Here is a 22659-nt window from a genome sequence, read left to right as displayed (position 1 = left end):
ATCTAGGAAGCAGACGTGGAAGAGTGCATTATCGCCATAGAGATTTTGAGACCAGCCCGGAGTACATGAGACTCTGTCTCAAAAAAAAAAAAAAAAAAAAAAAGCTGTGATTTCTCTTTGGTAGCAGCAGTTGTTCAGTTGTTAACTGGAGAACTTGGGAAATTGGGAAATACTCGCAGCTATATGAGCTGTTGCTGTGCTACAAGTTGTTTTAGAGTTGGTAAATTAAAACCAATATTTATCATCATGATTTATTATCATGGTTCTGAGGTTGGCATCCTGGGATGGCTTAAGCTGAGACGGGGTATGTGACTGTAGACCAGGCTGGCCTTGAACTCAGAAATCCGCCTGCCTCTGCCTCCCAAGTGCTGGGATTAAAGGCGTGCGCCACCACTGCCCGGCCGACTGAAGGACTCTTAAGATGTCCTAGTCTGGCCGTGGAGTAGGCTGTGGCCATCAGAAGGCTGGAGGGCTCTAGACTCCTTCGTGGCTGCTGGCTAGAGAAGAGACCTCTGCTGCTTACCACGAGCCTTTCTGGAAGCTGCCTGGGTGTCCTGATAACAGAGCTGGCTCTCCAATAGCACATGACTCAAGGGAAGTAAAAATGGGAGTCTTTTGTAACCTATCGTATTGTGGCATACGACCATTATTACCATATTCTATTGGTATCCCAGACCACCCTTGAATGGGAAAATTGGGAGGAGACTCCCCCATGGGTAAGAACACAAGACAATAAGGATCTGTAGGTGCCATATTGGGGGCTCCTTAATGGGCAACTACTCTAAAAAAACAAAAACAAACAAAAAAAAAAACCATGAGACTTAAAGGGGAGACTCAGTGAGTGGTGAGACAGACACTTTATTAAGTCTTCTTGGGAACACACACATAAAAATGAACAGGATTTCTCATGGCCTCTTGAATAAATGACAAAACCTTAATATAGTTTCCAAAGCCCCGTACAATCTGACCCCAACCTGAGCTCTCCATGTGCTTTCCAGCCTTACTCAGCTCATGGCCTGGCTCCGGGCCTCCCTCGACTCATTGACTTGAGCCACCAGGGCAGTCTTGGAGCTTCGCTCAAGTCCTCTGCCTTCCCAGAATGCCCTTCTGCTCTCACATACTACCCTCCTACTCATGACTCCCTGTCACCATTAGCCTGAAATGCTCATCCCCAGGAAGGCTCTCCCTAGATTAGGCATCCTTGGTATTTCTCTTCCTACAACACCCCGAGAGCCCGACTTTGGGTCACATTTAGCACAGTACCTTCAGTTTCTATTTGAATAAACATTTGTTCATGTTCTTCTCATCCATCAAACTCAGCGGTCCATAAAAGCAGGACACGTCTGTCCCTTGGGTCGAGAACTCATTTAAGAGTAGCGCGTGGAGTGCAGGGCCCAGCAGGTTGTAGATGCTCAATCAATGCTTGCTGACAGACTGAAAGGAATGGGGGAGATTCTGGGGGTCTTCCAACATGCATTTGGCTAGAGTTTCTCCTCTGTTGTATGGGAAGGTACTAATTCGGAGCCACCGAGTTGTGGGAGATCTCTCTAGGGTGTTTGCAACGCTGCTCTGCAGGAAGTGTTTCTAGCCAGGGAGAGTTTCTTCCAAGAGCTGGCACCCAGCGAGCACTCAACCTTGTTGGTAGCATGGCTGGTGGGGAGGACTCTTGTGCTGATAACAGCTTCTAATGCTCCCCCACCCCCATTTCCCTGTGTCTTTACTTCTCTCTAGAGAGCTCACATGGAATAGAATTTACTCAGATGGCTTTACAGGGTGATGCAGTCATTTACAAAATGTAGGCTTGAGCTGGGTGTGGTGAGGTAGGAGGGGTCATAAGTTTAAGGCCTTCCTGAACTACCTAGTGACTTCCAGGCCAGCCTGGGCTATAAAATGAGGTCCTATCTCAAAACTAGATAACTAATAAATGAGCAAAGGAACTAACTAAACATGGACTAAGAACCACCAGTGTGCCAGGTGCCATGCTGAAAACATACCTCCGAAACAGAGAGGACAGAATGTCTGCTACAAATAGCTCACAGCCTGGAAGGCAGGAGACAAACTATTCCAGTCTGGAAGTAAGCTTGGTACCAAGAGCTGGGGACCATGCAGGCAGTGAGGAAGGGCCCAGTTGTCCCCAAATTAGTTAAATGCAGACTAACTGCATGACCAAGCAATTCCATGCCTACATCTGTACCAAAAAAAAAAAAAAGAATTTATGATGGTTGGTATATGTTCGGCCCAGGGAATGGCACTATTAGAAGGTCCAAATAGATGTGGCCTTTTTGGAGAAGGTGTGAGTTTTAAGACCATCCTAGCTGCCTGAAAGCCAGTATTCTGTTAGCAGCCTTCAGATGAAGATGTAGAACTCTCAGCTCCTCCTGCACCATGCTTGCCTGGATGCTGCCATGCTCTCACCTTGGTACTAATGGACAGAACCTCTGAACCGGTAAGCCAGTCCCAATTAAATGTTGTCCTTATAAGAGTTGCCTTGGTCATGGTGTCTGTTCACAGCAGTAAAACCCTAACTAGGAATTTAAAACAGGGGTTCCCTCAAATTTTGGCCCTAAGTGTTCTCAGCTATGCTATTCACAATAGCTTAAAGTGTAGGGGAAAGATCCTCTCTAGTTCCAATGAGTAAATAAAACAACATGGAATCACCAGCTGTACAGGGAAATGCCATTTCATCCAAAGCAGTGAGGTATTGACCCCTGCTGCTATGCTGGTGCACCTTGGGGGCACTGTGCTAACAGGAAGGGAGATCATGTATTGCTCATGAAGAGAGAAAGAGGATCTGAAGTTGACAGGGATGGAGGTGCCCATGGGGTTTCCTATCTGGTGATGGAAAGGTTCTGGGAAAATGGTGGTGACAGCTCTGTGTGTGTGTGTGTGTGTGTGTGTGTGTGTGTGTGTGTGTGTGTGTTGCTAGGGATCAAAGCCAGGGTTGTTTTTTTTTTAATTTATTTATTTTATGTAAGTACACTGTAGCTGCCTTCAGACACTCCAGAAGAGGGCATCAGATCTTGTTACAGGTGGTTGTGAGCCACCATGTGGTTGCTGGGATTTGAACTCAGGACCTTTGGAAGAGCAGTCGGCACTCTTAACTGCTGAGCCATCTCACCAGCCCCAAAGCCAGGGTTTTAAAATGCTTACATCCCAGATATAAAATGAAAAATTGTATGTGTTTCTATCAATTTTTTTTTAATGAGGAAAACAGAATATGAAAACTGTAGTGATATTTAAAGCACATACTTGGGGCTGGGGATGTAGCTTGGTTGGTAGAATACTTGCCTAGCATGCATGAAATCCATGGCATAGACCAGGTATGGTGGTGCATGGCTGCATTCCCAGCATTCGGGAGCTGAAGGCAGGACGGTCAGAAATTGAGTGTCATCCTCATCTATGCAGGAGGTTAAAGGCTAGCCTGGGTTATATAAGTTCTTTCATTTTTTTAAAAGCCTTCTAAAAGTGCTGCTAATGCATTAGAATATAGGACAAAACTGAAATCTTTTTTTAAGGAGTATTTCTCCCCTTCTGTACTACCCAAACCAGGAGTTTAAAAAAGAGGTCTGGTGTGACGTTTAATCTTGTCAATTTGACAGGATTTAGGACCACTTTAGAAACAAGTCTCTGGCCATGTTTTGAAGATGGAATTAACTGAGGTTGGAAGGTTCACCCCAAATTTGGATTTCTCCATTCCATGTGTAGAGTCCAGGCCTGACTAGAAAGAGGAAGGCAAACTGAGCAGCAGCCTCCTCTCGATGCTCCCTGACTTCAGATGCCACGCAGTCGGCTGCCTCAAGCTCCTGCCATGCCTTCTCTACCATGACGGCCTGTACCCTCGAACCATGAACCAAAGAAACCCTTCCTTCCTGAAGTTGCTTTCGTCAGATATTTTGTTCCAATAGACAAGTGATTAGTACAGCTGGGACACAGTTCAGGGGTCAAGTGCTTGTCCTAGGCATGAGTATCAACCTTCTGAGGTACACAGATGAGCAGCTCAGGCCTCCCTGTTCCCCAGTCCAGTGAGGCTCCTAGGAGTTCCTGAGAACCAATAAGAATATAGCGAGAATACTGATTGCCAGTGGCTGGCATTAAAACAGAGGCCAAGCCATGCTCTGAGCAGGCATCTTCCGGTGCATAACCTGCAGTGACCGGTGTGACTTGTGACTCCTTTGCAGATGAGAACTGGAGGCACAGAGCTAAGGTCCCCAACTTAGCTAAGTTAGCTAAGACTTTGAAGATTCAGGGTTGGAAGAGCCATGAGACCTGCTTCCAGAACTCAGAGTGGGATGGGATGCCTTGTGGTCTCCCAGGCTGTGGTGGAGGGGAAGTGCCCTTGAGTCTGCAGTGACCATAAGTGGTAATACCTCCATGCCTGGCACTTCTGAGAAAGAACATGGTCTCTGGGTCTCAATTTCCAAACTGGAAGTGACTCTTGGGAATTCAGGATGGGATGGGACTATGTCATGGCTTCTGACCCTTCTGGTCATTGATCTTGCTCTTCTGCCCACTGTGTTTCTGGAAGAGGACTGTTTGGTGGTCGTGTAACTATGTGACTGGGATGAAAAGCCGGGTTGACTTCTATGGACAGAGCAGCGAAACAGCTCTGTGGCTGTTAAAACAGGAGGTTATGGAGCTGAAGAGAGCTCATCTGTTAAGAGTGGTTCTGCTATTCCAGAGGAACCCAATTCAGCTCTTAGCACCCTGTCCAGTGGCTCATGGTGCCTGTGGCTTCAGTCCTTGGGTATCCAACTCTCTCTTCTGGCTTCCTTGGACACTGCATGTGCATGACATGCATGCACACATACAAATATATCTATACATATATGTATATATGTGTGTGTATATATAAATTTAAAAATCATAAAAACAAATCTTAAAGCAAAAACAAAACAAAACAAAACAAACAAAAAACCCTGTTACATAGGAGAGAGGTTGCTGAGTTTTGGGCCTGTTTGGTAACCTGCAGCAGGAAGGAAGGTCCACCAAGAGGGGAATGGAACAAGGTGCCAGGCCAGGCTACAAAAGGCACGTCCATCCATCTAGGCAAAGCTGCAGGGGGGAGGCGGGCTACCTCTCCTTGCCTCAAGCCCCCTGCTGCCAGCTGGAGGAGAGAGCCCTGGAAAGTGACCTGGAGACTCCTGCAGAAAGACCGCCAAGAAAAGGAACTCCAGCTGAGATCTGAGAAGAGTGGGAGTCCAGGAAACACCCAGACTGCTGTCTGTTTGTAAACGGTCTCTCTTCCAAGTGGAACCAAGACTTATTTGGCAAAGAATGTCCTCTCCCTCCTCCGGGAAGAAGGTGACCCAGGAATGGGAACCACAGGGAAGCTGCTCCTCTATATGGCTCTGGCATCTTCCTAAAATAAATAATTGAATTATTGGAGCTGCGAAAATGAGGGCAGAGTAAACTTTGGAGGATTCCTAGTGTGTGGGACCAGGGTGTGGGTCTGTATACATGACGGATTTCAACAGTGGTGGAAGTGTCCCTTATATCGTCTGTGCTGAATGGTGGAGGGTTTTCTTTGTATAAATATATAGCTGTAGAGCTAGAGACTTGGTTCAGAGTGTAAGGGCGCCCACCTTCATGTCTGTGTTCCATCCTTAGAACCCACATGGATAGGAGGAGAGCTATTTCCAGAAAGTGGAAGGGAAAGCAGTATTTATACACGTGCCACGGCACATTCATGTGTGAACACACAGATATTACTAAATGTAAGAAAATAATAAATTGGAGGAGACTAGGAAGATGTTCTTACACAAATATGTTTCAAATCACTAATAGACATGCTATTTTTTGAGAAGGGCACAGAAATACTTAGTGGCAAGAAAAGATAATTCCCCCAACATCTTTACCTTCACACACATATTCCTCTGTCATTAATATTTTGCCTTTGTGATGTGTGTGTGTGTGTGTGTAATGTATATAAATATATATTTAAATAGATAGATATTTTACCGATGGGGATTGAACCCAGGGCCTCATATATCCTAGGCAAGGAGTTTCCCAAATATGCCAGGTGTGGAGACTTTGTTACAGTTGATCCAGTGTTCATATGCTGTTATCACCAAAAGTCAATCTTTTACTCAGAATCCATTCTTCTCACTGCATAGTCTACTGATTTTGACAATAGACAGGTGTGTACCATTATATTATCAGAATAGTTCACTACTCTAAAAATCCCCTGTGCTCCATTTGTTATTAATACACCTCCAAACGGAAGGTTTTAGATTTAAGAGCCAATGTGATCAAGTGCCCTTCCTCATGACAGGGACAGCTTGACCACCATGTTCAAAGTTTCAGAAGCCATCAAAATGATCCTAAACTGATAACCTCAGGAGAGGAGGCCAGGGCATACACAGTAGCCAGTGCCTGTGATCTCTGCACTCAGGAGGCAGAGGCAAGAGGATGGGTACAACTCCAAGGCTGCACTAAGTTCTAGACCAGCCAGGGCTACAAAGAAAAACTGTGTCAGGTCTGAAGAGATAGCTCAGTGATTGAGAGTACTAACTGCTCTTCCAGAGGTCCTGAGTTCAATTCCCAGCAACCACATGGTGGCTCACAACCATCTGTAATGGATTCTGGTGTGTCTGAAGACAGCTACAGTGTACTCATATACATATAATAAATAAATAATTAAAGAAAAAGAAAGAAAGAAAAAACCATGTCCTATAAAGAGAGAGAAAACAGGCTGGAGAGATCATTAAGAGCACTTGTTCTTCCAGAGGACCTGGGTTTGAATCCTAGTACCCTGGTGGCAGCTCACAATAAATAGTTCAAAGCCAGTTCCAGGGGATCCAGCACCACCTTCTGGCCTCCACAGGCCCTAAGCACACATGTGGTGCACAGACACATGCACAGGCAAAACACTCACACATATAAAATAAAAGAAATAATCCTTAAGCCAGGCATGGTGGCGCATGCCTTTAATCCCAGCACTCGGGAGGCAGAGGCAGAATTACTGAGTTTGAGGCCAGCCTGGTCTACAGAGTGAGTTCCAGGACAGCCAGGGCTACACAGAGAAACCTTGTCTCAAAAAAACAAAAAAGAAAAGAAATAATTCTTAAGACACACACACACACACACACACACACACAGAGAGAGAGAGAGAGAGAGAGAGAGAGAGAGAGAGAGAGAGAGGCTGTGAGCTAGAGACGACTCAGTGGTTAAGAGCAGACTAGAGTTCAGTTCCCAGCACTCTGGAGTGGCTTACAGCTGCCTGTAGCTCCAGGGACTTGGTACTTTAAAAAAAAAATCTAAAAAAAAGAAACGCAGGGCACACTGGAGAGTGGTGGCTTAGTTAGTAGTGTTTGCTGCGCAAGCGTGAGGAACCGTGTCTGGATCTCCAGACCCCACAGACAAAGCTAAGTATAGCAATGTATGCCTAGAGTGCTAGTGTTAAAGAGAAACAGGGTTTCTCTGTGTAGCCTGGCCAGGCAAACTAGTGAGCTCCAGGTTCAGCGAGAGATCTTGGTTCAAAAGATAAGGCAGAGAAAGATGGAGAAAACCATGAATAGTCAACCTCTGGCCTCCACATGTTCTGGAGTATACATGGACATGCACATATATGTACACACACACACAGAGGGGGGTATAAAACTTGCTCAAATATACAGCAACAGTGTTTTATGTGCTACACCTCTGGAGTCCAAGGAGACTTTGGGTGACCACCCCAGCCACTACACAGGAAGTGGTTTCTCCAGCCTAGCCCAAGGCATTCTGGGTAGACTCCATCTAGCTGATTCATACACAGGTGTTGATCTGCATCAACAAAATCCCAAACCACATTTATTTAAACAACAGAAGACATCTAAACACCCTCAGGAGAGGGACTGTCTCTGCTAGAATCATCCCGCCCTTCTGTGTGGCTGACAAAATGGTTCAACCTTAATCTCCAAGGGGCCCCTTGATCGTGTAGAGATGGGGGACTCTCCTGCACTGTTGGGCTTTTCTGCACTGGTGCCTTCCATTCTTTGTTGTGTGTGACGTTTACCTTCATCTCAAAGCAGCTGTGTTTCTCTCTAGGTACACACAAAAAGGCAGGCTCCCACCATCCCAGCCGGCCTTTATACGTTTTTCCGGTTAAAGGTGTAGTTCCCTTATCAAATCTCTGTTAAACTGCACGGGAGGACAGCTGACCTGTCTCATGGAGGGCCTTTTCCACCTTGTTATCACGAAAGGTCAGGCAGTTCTCAATCCAATGGTGTCATATGCACTATAGATGCATAGCTAACTGCCTCTCTATTCTACCAGACCAGTTCTTCCAGATCTTGGTTGAAAGCCCAGGCACAGGCTGGTAATCTTTCACTCTCCCTTCAGGTCACAAAACAAAGCTAAACTAGTTGTGAAACTAGTTAGTTGTGAAATGTAAGGAGGAAAGCACCATTTCTCCATCCGGGTGATGCTTCTCTGTGTCATCATAGAGTATAGCTTTCCCCAACCCCGCCCCAAGCCAGGCACTGTGCTTCTAGGCAAGCCCTCTAGCATTGAACCAAAGCCCTATCCCTGTTGTATTCTTTGGCCTAAGAACTATTTTGAGCTACAGATAGCTGAGCTAGGAAACACATTCAGACATTCCCAGGAGATGATGAGAGTCTACTCCAAGTCTCCATAAAGCAAACCATAAAGTAAGCCACAGGAACATTTTTTGTTTCCTAAACAAATAAACAAATGAAAACTCCTGTTCATGCCATGTGCCATGTGGTTGTCAGCTAAGTGTGAAATAGCATTTTGTCTATGAAAAAAAAAAGCAAAGTTCATTAAAAAATATATTACAGGGCCGTTGGCACAGGCTGTGTTGTCACAAACTAGAGTACTCTGGAAAGAGGGAACTTCAACTGTGGAATGGCTTCTATCCACTGGCCTGTGGGCGCGTCTGCGGGCATGTTCCAGATTGTTGGTTGGTGTTTCAGTTTGTTGCTATGAGTCCTAATGCTAAGTACTGGCGCCCTGGTTGCCCCTAGAGACCAGGAGATTCTAAGTAACTGTGTCCCCCAGGGGAAGTAGCCATAATAGCATAGAGGGTAGATATCTGCTTAGCTCCAGTGCTGATTGAGGCTTATTTTATATGTATGTGTGTGTATATATACATACACACACACACCCCACACACATACACACCCACACACACATATATGCATGCATTAACTAGAAGTGTAATATGAAAGAAATAAGAAAGTATATGGTATACAGTACAGGCCTATAATTCCAGTACTCTGGAGGCTGGGGCAGGAGGATCAAGAGTTTGAGGCTAGCCTGGACTACATAGTGACTCTGTGTCAAAAAAAAAAAAAAAAAAAAAAAGCACTATTTTGAGTAGGGAACTGTGCACATACCTTAGTCCCAGTGCTTGGGAGGGTGACTCAAGAGGGTTCCAAGTTTGAGCCCAGCCTCTGCTACATTGTAAGCCCTTGTCTCAAAGATTCTTAAGTTATTTGAACATGATTTGAACATACTTGCCACATTCCGAGGTGTGGTCCAGTCACCTGCAGCAATGCTCTTAGCGGAAACTTCCCAGGAGTGGGAGCGTGCTGCGGCTTCTCCGCTGGCTTCTGGCCTTGCCCTGCTCAGTTCTGTTTGCAGACCGTTAGTTCCTTTGCTTCAACCTCAGGAAGCCGCTTTTTCTTCTGCAGCCTCCTGACCTCTCCCAGCCTTCACGGAACCGAAGAGAGCTATGGCTTTGATCTGGATTAGGCTTGAACACCAAGGGAATGTTCTGGCAGGTTTTATCTCCCACCCAGACCACTAAAGCTTTCACTCATCAGCAAGAAGCCTGTCCTACTTTCTTATCGTCGCCATGTTGACTGGAAATACATTCTTAATTTCCTTCCAAACTCTTCCTTTGTACCCATAACTAGGCTGTTTGCATAAGAGGCCTGGCTTTCGGGATATCTGAACCGTCAGTATGCTTCCCCCCACCCCCACCCCCACCCCCACCCCCACCCCCGCTAAGCCTAATCATTCCTAGCTTTTTATTTGAAGTGACAGACGTGTGGCTTTTCCTTTCCCTGGAGCATTTGGAGGCCACCGTAGGGTTATTAACCGACCTCATTTCAACTTTGTTGTGTCTGGCATGGGGGAGGCTTGAGGGGAGTCTCCGGGGAGAAGAAGGGAGAGGCAACCGGTAGGTGGAGCCATCAGAACACACAGCAATTATCTATTAACTCTTCAGCCCCAATGTGGGCGCAGTCCGTAGCACTCCAAAGCAACTACAGTAGCTTCAAAGGTCACTGATTGCAGGTCATGATAAATATAGCAATAATGGAAAACTCTGAAACTCCGTGACAGTCACCAGGACCAGAAGAGAGCACCTGGGGTCGGAAAGACATCGGCAGACACCCAGGCAGGATGCTGTAAACCCTCTAACTGTGTGTGTGTGGGGGGGGGGGGGGCTGTCAAAACAAGACATCACCACAGTATTTGAAGAGTACAATAAGATGAGCTATGTCAGTCCCACTGTTCTCTGCGCCCCCTTGCTTGCCTATGGGTATTGTATTTGTTTGCTTGTTTGTTTGTTTAGATACAAACCAGCTTAATTTAAGCTGGCCTCAAATTGCTATGTAACGAAGGATGGCTCTGAACTCCTGCTCCTCCTGCCTCTGCCCTGAGTGCTGGGATTTGGGGCATGTGCCACCATGCCAAGTTTTTGCAGTGCTGGAGATTAAGCCCTGGGCTTTGAACATTGCAATGAACCAATGGAGGTTCTCCTTGGCCCGGGATGTATGTTTATTGACAAAGGTCCTACTTCCTCTCACTTCCTCCTACTTCCCTCTACCTGGAAAAAGGGAACTGTTAATCAGGGATAACTCTAGACCCTTCCCAGCTCAGAGGACTCTAACTCTCCTTCTCTACCATCTCCTTGCCTTCTCATGATTTTTGACCCCTTGAGACTCCTCTCTCTCTCTCTCTCTCTCTCTCTCTCTCTCTCTCTCTCTCTCTCTCATATCTCTCTTTTGTTTGCTCAATGGTGGGACTGGAATGGGCTGTCCCCAAACTCCTTTTAACAGGATTCCTCCCAACTCCTAGGAATTCTGCCATCTCCCTGGGGTTGCTGCCTCAACCCAGACCATCTCTCATTTTATGGGACAGAAAAAAAAAATGGTTTTTTTGTTTGTAAAATAGCTGTTTGGGTAGGGGGGTGCCACCTCCAATGTCTTAGATTCCTGTATACGCAAACAGAAACCCCAAGCCGTACAATGTAAATTTGCTCCATCTGAAGCCACCCACTGACTTGTAACTAAGGGATTTTCCCACTTAAATCAATCAAATATATTCTTTGTCTTGTCTCCACAAATCCCTTCTAAAACCTTCCTCAGCCCGCCCACTCCAGGGAGCCTGAACACTTTCTGCCTGGTGTTGCCTGATTCATGGGCACTGAATGCGCAAGTAAACTCATTGAATTTCAAATATGTCTAAGTTTACCATGGGATGAAACCTGCCTAGAGACATCCTTACCCACTCCTGCTGGGCGGTCAGGTCCCTCCCCTTCCCTTAGTCAGGTGTTATTTCTGATAAAACCTCCCATGACAAACTATCCCTGCATCTGCTAGCCAAAGAAGTCAACCCCAGAGATGAACCCAGGTCCTTCACCCAGATCCTTCACCTCTTCTTCTCCCATATGATCCCAGTCAAGAACAGAGACAGAGGGCTGGAGAGATGGCTCAGTCGTTAAGAGCACTGACTGTTCTTCCAGAGGTCCTGAGTTCAAATCCCAGCAACCACATGGTGGCTCACAACCATCTGTAATGGGGATCTGATGCCCTTGGTGTGTCTGAAGATAGTGACAGTGTACTCACATACATAAAAATAAGTAAGTTTAAAAAAATTTTAAAAAGAAAGAAAGAAAGAAAGAAAGAAAGAAAGGAAGGAAGGAAGAAAGGAAGGAAGGAAGAAAGAAAGAACAAACAGAGACAGAGGAAGAAAAGTAAGAAGGCTCTATAGTGATACTCACAGTGTCTATGCTCTGGTGACTTGGCACACGTTTGAAGTTCGTCTTGTCCCTTGGCAGAAACATTTTGTCTCAGGACCATCCACACAGACTTCTGAAAAGATTAAGCTTGTCGCATTGCCTCCTGCCGCTCCACCTTGCACAGCTCATAGTGTCACGGAGAGGAAAGGTCAGGAAAAGGTGGGAAGATTGGCTTAGAGCAGGCTGTGGGAGGGAACAGAGAGTTGGCTTGCTCAAGGCTCTGTAAGGATCATAATGCAACCACCAAAACTGATGTGAGAGGTCTCCGGTTTCACCCTCAGTAATAGAGAGAGGTGGGTGGGGGAGAGAGAGAGAGAGAGAGAGAGAGAGAGAGAGAGAGAGAAGGGAGGGAGAAGAGAAGAGAAGAGAAGAGAAGAGAAGAGAAGAGAAGAGAAGAGAAGAGAAGGGAAGAATGGTAGATCCTTCTACCAGAGAGAGACTGCAGCCTAGGGGAGCCTGCCTTAAACTTGAAAGGACCAGAATTGAGGAGAAATAGTGAGACTATTTCCCTGCAGACAATGGTAGTGGCCAGGAGTTCAAGGTCACACCTGAACTGTCACAGGGTAAGCAGCACTCTTTACATGTACACATTCAAACAAAAAGCTCGCCTAGTAGGACATGTGTCTAGCAATGTCTTAGTCACTGTTCTATTGTTGTGGAGAGACCCCACGATCAAGGTGAATTGCATTAAACTGGGGCCTTGCTTGCAGTTTTAGAGGATCAGTCCATGACCATTGTGGCTGGAAGGCACACAGGTGTGATGCTGGAGCAATAGCTAAGATTGTTTCATCCTGATCTGCAGGCAGCAGGCAGACTGGGCGTGGCATGGGGTTTTGAAACCTTAAAGCCCACACTCCCAGTAACACATCTCTTTCAACAAGGCCACACACCTATTCCACCAAGGCCACACCTCCTAATCCTTCCCAAATAGTTCCACTAACTGGGGACCAAGCATTCGAATATATAGCAGTAAATGGAAGCCATTATTCAAATTACCACAATGGGGAGCGGGTAGGTACTGTAAAGTACACAGATAAAATAGAATAATTGCAAATCTGAGAGGTCTAGGTAGACTGTGGAAGTTACAATGACGTGAACTGAGGCACATAATGAATTCAGATTGCACATCTGAATGGAGAAAATGGGGCATGGAAGGAAGTGGGGGTAGGATGGTGTGATCTGGAGTCATCCAAGGGTACCCAGCCTGCTCCAGAGACGCATAGCCCCGGAGGGAGGGGGACTCATCCCAGGGACCTCTGAAGTTGCTTCACATCTTCAGGGGAAGGTAAAGCAGGTCAGGAGGTGGAAAGATACACGCGTCATCTTCATTTCCCAGAACGGGGCTGAGAGGTTGAGGCCACCAAGCCTGTCAGACAAAGCTCACGACACCTTTGATTTCAGAATGAACTCAAAACCAAAGACCCAAATTGAGCCCCGACTTTGTATCCAGCAGGGCGTGAATCATCCGACAGATGGTGGGGGTGCGTTTAGAGAGCCTCAGAGGGAGCAAGAGCGGCCCCTCAGATGGCCCTGTGGTGCCAAGCTGTTCTCGACCCAGAGCAGGCTAAGCATGGGGGGAGTTTGTGGGTTCTGCTCTTTCTGGCTTCAGGGAGCAGCTGCAACTTTGCAAATTCAAGTAATTGAGAGAGAGAGAGAGAGAGAGAGAGAGAGAGAGAGAGAGAGAGAGAGAGAAGAATCCAGATGTTAGTATTTAGCGCAGCCTGGGTCACATGTAGACTCTGAAGCAGGAGTGGGGACTGGGGGCTGAGCAGAAACTGACAGCGCCCCCAGGAAGGCTAGAAGTGGATGAATTTGCTCCAAGGGACAGGGGACTGCTGCCAACAAACAGCACAGGAAACCTGAGGTTATCCCAGCCTCAAGAGTCCCTGCAGGCTGTTAACGGAATGCAGGGAAGGAAGAATTCTCTCTCTTATTTGTAACTGCATAGACATTGAGTATTCCAGCGCCCATTGCCTTGTATGCTGCATTTTGTCACCTGCAATCAAATGCATCCTAAGTGTTTTCTGAGGAGCATAAGAGTGGAGCAGGGTTGTTTTGCCTTTAATCTTAGCATCCACCCCACGTGTTTCACCATAGTGTTTTGGTAGAACTTTAACATATTCTAAAAGGCGGTGCTTTTATTCTATTCTGTTTGATTGTGGTCAAAATTCTGCCTCTTCATTCTAACTTACAATGGACATGGAAAGCTAGGCTCCTGGTGACTAATTGAATTTTGTCTTTTCCACACTGAAAGCCTTTTTCCAAAATGAACGGCCAGCCCCCAGCATGTATGTAGCAGAGGACGGCCTTGTCTGGCCTCAGTGGGAGAGGATGCACCCAATCCTGCAGAGACTTGATGTCCCAGGGAGGGGGTGCCCAAAGAGTGGGGACACCCTCTCAGAGGCAGAGGGGAGGAGAGTGGGAGTAGAACTCTGGGAGGGGGGACCAAGAGGCAGGGCAACATTTGGGATGTAAACAATAATTAATTAGTTAATTAATTAATTTTTAAAATAAGAATAAAAAGAAAGTATGGTGGAATTCTGCACTCAAAAGAAAAAAGAAAAAAGCTGGACATGGTGGCACACGCCTTTAATCCCAGCACCCGGGAAGCAGAGGCAGGCGGATTTCTGAGTTCGAGGCCAGCCTGGTCTACAAAGTGAGTTCCAGGACAGCCAGAGCTATACAGAGAATCCCTGTCTCGAAAAACCAAAAAAAAAAAAAACAAAACAAAGCAAAAACAAAAAAACAAGAAAAAGGGGAAAAGAAAAAAGGAAAAGGAAAACACAAAAAAAGAATGGCCAGGTATATTGGTGCATCCCTTTAATCTCTGGCTGAAGCCCAAGTAGCCAGCCTGGGCTACATAGTAAGATCCTATCTGGGATAAAACAACAACAACAACAACAACAACAACGTAAAAGCAAATAACATAACAAAAACAAAAGAAAAAAACTACATGGAAGTTTTAAATTATTTATTGATTAAGTGTGACTTTTTAAAGAGCCATTTGTGTTCTCAGGTGACAGATGGAGCAGGACGCTGTGACAACAGAAATATATCGGTCACCTGAAAAACTGAGGTCTTTGCCACTCCAATAAACACAGCCTAACCTTGCTCCCACAGGGGAATGTCCAGTCTCATCTGATGAGCTGTCTCCTGCACTTTTACTGTAGCTTCCATCTTGCCTGTTTTGTCATGGACGGTTGAAATACTTTATGGGATGTTATCTTTCACAAGAGTTAATAACAAAAAGTATTGTGTCAAAAACTAAGCATAGCTATAATTAAAACCACATCGTGTTTCCTGTTGGTTGCTGAAGCCAATCACAATAGTCTTATCTTCAATAAATAGTACATTTAGAATTTCCTGTCAGAGAAAATTATTTTTAAATGATAGCTCAGAAAAGAAATACGAAAAGCTCTCATGCTATATATTATTAATATGATTTATGTCATGTGCCTTGGGAGAATGTTGAAAATATGCCAATAAATTAGTTCAAGAAATATTAAATATTAATTTGGTTGATGAAAAATTAAATATTAATGAAATGCTCAAACACCAATTATACTGCAGTATGAACGTGTAAATATTTTCATAAGTAATTCCTGCTCTATATTTATGTAGTGGTATAGGTCACGAAAGGAATCACTAATTTATACAAAAAGGATTTTTTTCACCAATAATTTTTTTCCAACTTACAGACTGAACTTATTTTAAAAGGTGGCAAAACTATTAATGTCACTACTTGGATTCCCGGATAGTCCTTATGGAAGGGACAGAAATCCCCACACACAACTTGAACAAGAACTTGCCTGTGTGCTTAGCTGAACAGTGTGGCCGAGATGCTGTTCCAAGAAAGGTTTTATCCAGCAGCTTCAAGGAGATCACCAAGAACCTGGTACCTTTCCCTTCCTCTGCCTTCTGCTGGGTCATGGGTCTCTTGATCACAGTTACTGGTATGTACCAGGGTGCCCATTCTCAAAGCTGCAAGCTTTGAGTTAAGAACTTCTATCTATGAGGTATAAGCTACAGCTTGGCTTGACTTGGCAGTCAGTAGCTCATAGCTGAGACTTCTAAACATCATTTTATGTTCATAAATGCCCAGGTTTAATTTGTCATTGAAATATCCAGTTTGTATGGCTTTCTGAAGGCTGGTCAAGGTCAGATGTAGTGTTTGATAGCACATGTGTAATTCCAATGCTCAGCAGAAGGACTGTGAATTTGAAGTCAGCCTGAGCTCTATTACACACACACACACACACACACACACACACACACACACACACACCCTATCTCTGTGCCTTGCTGTGTCCCCGAGAGAGAGCACCTTTAATCCCAGCACTCAGGAGGCAGAGGCAGGCCGATTTCTGAGTTCGAGGCCAGCCTGGTCTACAAAGTGAGTTCCAGGACAGCCAGGGCTATACAGAGAAACCCTGTCTCAAAAAACAAAACAAAACAAAACAAAAAAGAGAGAGAGCTGAAGTTTAAATCAATGGTAGAGAGTATGTTTAGCAAGCATTAGGACCTAGGTTTGATACCTAGCATCGCTTGTCAAATGGACAGGTTAAGGTTCCTTTGGCTCTTCCAAGGAACCCTTGATGTTTACTTGAAAGTCATACACCAAGGAAAGAGAAAAGAGGACCTGTCTTAGTGATTGTTCTATTGCTGTGAAAAGACTCCATGACCAAGGCAACTCTTACAAAAGAGAGCATTGAATTGTTGGTTTGTTTACAATTCCATAGGGTTAGTTAGTTATCAGCATGGTATGAGCATGGTAGCACTCATGGCCCTGAAGTATTAGCTGAGAGGTACATCCTGATCTACAGGCAGAGAGAACACTGAGCCTCACGTGAGCTTTTGAAACCTCAGAGCCCACCGGGATTGATGCCCTACCTCCAACAAGGCCACACCTAATCCTTCTCAAACTGTGGCATTCCCTGATGACTAAGTATTCAAATAAATGGACTTGGAGAGGCCATTGTTTTTCAAAAACATCACAGTACTCAGTCATCAGAGAACTTTGGGGTTCAGAGTATTAGTTTATTTGGTTGGTTTTGGTTTTCAAGCTGCCCTGGAACTTGCTTTGTAGACCAAGATGGCTTCAAACTCACAGAGATCTGCCTGCCTTTGCCTCCCACGTGCTGGGATTAATGGTGTGTGCCACCATGCCTGGCAGGCTCAGACTATTAGGTGGCACTGATACCCAGAGGTCTAAATCATCATCATGACCCCTTGTCTGAGTCAAAGTGTCTGGGGTTAGATTGGAGAGATGGCTCAGTGGTTAAGAACGTTGGCTGCTCTTCCTGAGGTCCTGAGTTAAATACCCAGCAACTACATGGTGGTTCACAACCATCTATATGAGATCTGATGCCCTCTTCTGGTGTGCTTGACGACAGTGTACTCATATACTTAAAATAGATAAATAGTCTGAAAAAGACAAAGTGTTTGGGGTTGAGACTTATTTTGTTTCATTATTTTGAGACAGTCTCTTTGTTACATAGCTGTGGCTGTCCTGGAACTCAAATTCAAACTCAAAGAGATCCACCTGCCTCTACCTCCCGAGAGCTGGGATTAAAGGTGTACCCCACCACATGCAGCTTGTAGGGTCAAGCCTTAAGTCTTAGTTTGTGACAGCTTGACACAGGATCTGCTAGGTCCACAGCTCCACCTGACAGTCTAATATTTCAGCAGAATTGACACAGCTAGAGGTAATTGAACCCTCCCATTGGTCCTTTAGCCTTTAGAGAAACAGCCACCAGAGTGAGCAGTTGGAATTGCTTCCCACTTCAGCTGGTCAAAACCCACACTGCATGCCATGGGGGCTGCAGAGATTAATGGCACCCTGAGAGGATGACTTCCAGCATTGCCTCCTATTCATCTCAACCCAAAAGGATGATGGTCAACTCCAACAAACCGAGTGCTGCTCTGGCCTCAATCCCTGTTGCTGTACTGGGGGTTATCTTTGTTAGAGCACATTAATACTGGCTCAGACAGTATTAATGATCCATTTAGCTGACAGTACAGTCTTCCCCATCCCCATCAAGAAAGAGGACATGCTGGCTAGTTTTATGCCAGCTTGACACAAATATGAGTCATTCTGGAAGGGGTAACCAAATTGAGAAAATACTGCCACCAAATTGGCCTGTGGGCAAGCCCATGGTGCATTTTTTATTTGGGGATTAGTGTGAGAGGTCCCAGTTCACTGTGAGCTGGCATTGCCAGCCCTGGGCTGGTGGTTCTGGGTGCTGTAAGAATACAGGCTTAGCAAGGTGGTGGTAGCACATGCCTTTGATCTCAGCACTTGGAAGGCAGAGGTAGGTGGGTCTCTGTGAGTTTAAGGCCAGCTTGGGGGAAAAGAAGAAGAAGAAGAAGAAGAAGAAGAAGAAGAAGAAGAAGAAGAAGAAGAAGAAGAAGAAGAAGACGACTGGCTAAGCAAACCATGAGCAAGTCAGTAAGCAGCATTCCTCTATGGTCTCTGCTTCAGTTCCTACCCTGACTTCCTTTGAGGATGAACTATGGCCTGAGAGTTTTAAGCTGGAATAAACTCTTTCTCCCCCAAGTCGATTTGGTCATGGTGTTTGGCCACAGCAGTAGAAACCCTAACTAAGAGCTAACCAGGGCCACTCCACTCACTATCAAGTAAGGTGATTATCAACAGCACAGCTCTGCAGTCTAGCCTCTGGTGATGCTAACTCCTGTCCTCTGTTAGAAGGAGGTACAAAGGGACCATAGTCTCTGCACAGTGGCACAGATGCATCACACTATTGATGGTGTCATGCTGCTCAAGCCAGAGAAGGGCAAAGTGGCAAATTCAAGAAAACACTAGGTAAAACAAGTGAGCTGGAGAGAAACCTTGTAAAGATGTGGAAAAACCATGATGATAGGGAAGCCCAGAGGGACCAGGCATGGATGCTCCTCCAAGAAATGGGGGAAACTGCTTCATTTTCTGTCCCCCGTTGTTATAATGGAAGCCCATGGCCAAGCTTGACATCTCCTTCTGATCCACTTACTGGGCAGGACCAGAGGAGGAAAATGCTCTGTGGCAAGCCATGCCTTCTGCCTTTAAGGCCTTATGTATCTAGTGCCCAGCATTTTCTAGCTCTAAAGAGATCTATTATGACTGTTAATCTTGATTTTTTTTTAACTTGATGAGATTTAGAGTCACTCTGGAAACAATTTACTGGGAAAGTCTTTAAGGAATTATCTTGACTTGGTCGTCTGAGGTGAAGTCTTATCCTCGATGTGGATGGTGCTATGCCTAGTGTCTGGGATACTACTGCATAGAAAGGGGAAATCCTGCTTCTCACTTCCTGTCTGTGGATTCACCGTGACTAGCTTCCTCAGGCTCACAACACTATGACTTCCCTGTCGTGATGGACCCTTGAACTATGGAGTCAGCATTATGTGTGTCGGCACAGCACTGAGAGAGTAGCTACTACAGCTGTGATAGGAAGAGATCCCGTTGGAAGTGTTCAGAAAGTACCAGCAGGGAGGAGCCCAGCGTGGCTGCCTGGGTGTGACTTGATGGTGTGACCATCAGTTTAGCATCAGTTCCCAGCATGCATCTGTACTGGCCCAATAACCCCCCCCCCCAACAACAACAACAAAAAGCCAGAACCAACACTATTCACAGAGAAACATGGAAAGAGATTTAAGCTAGGAATTGGCTCTCACAGTTCCTAAGGCTGAGAAATCCCTTGGTGTGCTGGCCCCAAGACAAGTTGGAGAATCAAGGGACTTGGTGACATGATTGTGTATTTGATGATCTGAAAGCCAGGGGACAGAGGTCTTCACTCCATAGCTGCTGTAGACCGGGGACTCAGAGGGGTTGCCAGTATTCTGACACACAAAGCACCAAAATCCAGAAATTTTTCTTAAATATTTATTTATTTATTTTATTGTACATAGAGTACACTGTAGCCATCTTTAGACACACCAGAAGAGGGTATCAGATCTCATTACATATGGTTGTAAGCCATCATGTGGTTGCTGGGATTTGAACTCAGGACCTCTGGAAGAGCAAACAGCCAGTGCTCTTAACTGCTGAGCCATCTCTCTAGCCCAAGAACCAGAATTTTTTTTTTTTTTGAGACAGGGTTTCTCTGTGTAGCCCTGGCTGTCCTGGAACTCACTCTGTAGACCAGGCTGGCCTCGAACTCAGAAATTCACCTGCCTCTGCCTCCCAAGTGCTGGGATCAAAGGCGTGCGCCACCACGCCCGGCTAAGAACCAGAATTTTTTAAAAAAATTATTACATTATTCATTTATTTGTGGGGTGAAGGGCCATATACATATTAAGGTCAGAGGACAACTTGCAGGAGTCAGTTGTCTCCTGCCACCATGTGATCCTGGGGATTGGACTCAGGTCACCAGGCTTGGCAGCAAATGACTCATCTCGTCAGCCTAGAATAAAGGTTTTAATGTCCACAGGAAATGGATGTCCCAGTTAAGAAAAGAGAAAGTTCCCTCTTTTGTTACCTTTTTTTCTGTTTGGCCCTCTGTGTACTAGACAATGATCACCATGTAGGTAGAGGTGGGTCTTCTACATTCAGTTGTCAAATGTTCTTCTCTTCTAGAAACTTCCTTATGGACACACCACAAAATGATCAGCAGTTTCCAGGCATTCCTTTGCTGAGTCATATTAACATATAAAATTAATCCTCACAGCATCGGACCATAGGACATTGGGTGACCATGTGACCAGGGATGTCACAAGATATGATTATCTCAAGAGATAAACACATTAGATGAACCAGACCATAAAACTCAGCCAGGTCTAATAACAACTCAAGATGCTATCTATGAGAGGGGTGTATTCAGGTATTGTAGAAGAATTTTTTTAAAAGATTTATTTACTTATTTATTTATTTAAATGAGTATACTGTAGCTATACAGATGGTTGTGAACCTTCATGTGGCTGTTGGGAATTGAGTTTTAGGACCTCTGCTCACTCCGGTCAACCCCACTCGCTCAGTCCCTGATTGCCCAAAGATTTATTTATTATTTTACATAAGTACACTGTAGCTGTCTTCAGACGTGCTAGAAGAGAGCATCAGATCTCAGGGTGGTTATGATCCACCATGTAGTTGCTGGGATTTGAACTCAGGACCTTTGGAAGAGCAGTCAATGCTCTTACCCACTGAGCCATCTCACCAGGCCATTTTAGAGAAATCCAGCAATATAACTGCTCTGGCAAGGGATCATATCCAAAGACCTTCTAGGTCTACATGACCTGGCCAGAATGCAGACATATCTTGGATATGATATGCATGGTATGGCTGGGATACAGACATGCCCTTAAAGTTAGTTTGTAAAAAGAAGCAGCCATGTTTGAAAGGGATGTCTAATTGAGGGGCAGACAAAGTGATGAATCAGAGAAAGATCTGACAGAACGAGTCAGAGATAGAATATGTCCAACTCACAGAAAGAGCACAGGGAAGAGAGACTATTTAAGAGCAGCAGGGGGAGAGAGAAGAAGCTACACACAGGTGGTGTGATGTGTGCATAGATGTTTCACAGGACAATTTTACAGAGACAGGTTGCAGACAGAATAAGCTAGACACAGGCGAAGACAGAACAAGCCAGAGAATGAAAAGGAACAAGAAGATTAGAACATATTGCCAAAGTTAGTATGAAGCCAAGTAGGACAATTCAGTCAGAAGCTGAGGGAAGCTGGATTGAGTCAATTAACTTGGAAGATTAGATTGTACAGAGGCTAGAAGTTTCCTGGCCTAGGCTTAAGTATCATTAGAAAAGAGAAGGAAATGTTCTGGGCTCAGCCCTAGTAGTGTGCTTGCACAGCTTGGATACAGCTCTCGTTTCATCCCATCGTCTGAAGAAATAAAAGTGACATTTACAGGGTATCTTAGCGTTTCTATTGCTGTGATGAGACACCATGACCCCAACCCTTAGAAAGGAAAACATTTCATTGGAGCTGGCATACAGTTCAAAGGTTTAGCCCATTGTCACCAAGATGGAAAGTATGGTGTCTTGCAGGCAGACATGGTGCTAGAGAGGTAGCTGAGAGTTCTACATCCGGATCAGCAGACAGCAGAAAGGGAGTGAGACATTAGGCCTGGCTTGAGCATCTGAGATCTCAAAGCCCATCCCCAGTGACACACTTCCTCCAACAAAACCACACTTCCTAATAGTGCCACTCCCTATGGACCTATGGAGGCCATTTTTATTCAAACCACCACACCAGGATTGGCTCAAGTGGGGCCACAGGTTTAAGGAAACTGTTGCTGAGAACTGCTCCTCCTGTATGTCACCTCCATCCAAAACCACTTTAGGGTGGGAGGCGAGTCAGGAGTGTATGTGGAGACTGCTTCTGTCATCTGCTGCGGCTGGCCCTCGAACAGCAGGAGGAGAACATGCCATTATCTGAGCTTAATGTGGTCCCCAGGGCTATGCACTTCATGTGGCCTGAGGTAAGGGGGGGATCACAGCCAATGACTTGGCAGGGACATTGGGACACATTAGAAGGTTGAGAAGAAGAAGGGATGGGGGGATGCACGTGGGTGGGAATTATTCATGTTTCATGTTAATATGATTGACGAAGACCACCCAGAAGCTGGAGTGAAGCCAACCCCACCAAGGCTAGAGAACAGTTTTGACAGAAGGCAAAAGCCGGCTGGGAGGCAGAAACAACAGATGTCTAAGACAATATAAACCCAATAAGAAGCCAAGGAAAAT

General features: G+C 45.4%; 1 long non-coding RNA gene across 1 annotated transcript; it reads right to left on the bottom strand.

The window, feature by feature from the left end:
* Positions 1-3067: 3067 nt before the first annotated feature.
* Gm51874 lies at positions 3068-9898 on the bottom strand. Its single transcript, XR_003949593.1, has 2 exons — positions 9456-9898; positions 3068-5359 (listed from the first exon to the last, which is right to left on the bottom strand). It is a non-coding gene; the product is annotated as a predicted gene, 51874 (long non-coding RNA).
* Between the last annotated feature and the right edge of the window lie 12761 nt (positions 9899-22659).

Source organism: Mus musculus, chromosome 11 (genome assembly GCF_000001635.26).
Source record: "Mus musculus strain C57BL/6J chromosome 11, GRCm38.p6 C57BL/6J".
Classification (NCBI taxonomy): domain Eukaryota; kingdom Metazoa; phylum Chordata; class Mammalia; order Rodentia; family Muridae; genus Mus; species Mus musculus.
The sequence above is the reverse complement of the archived record's forward strand: the minus strand, read 5'-3'. Positions and strand labels throughout refer to the sequence as shown.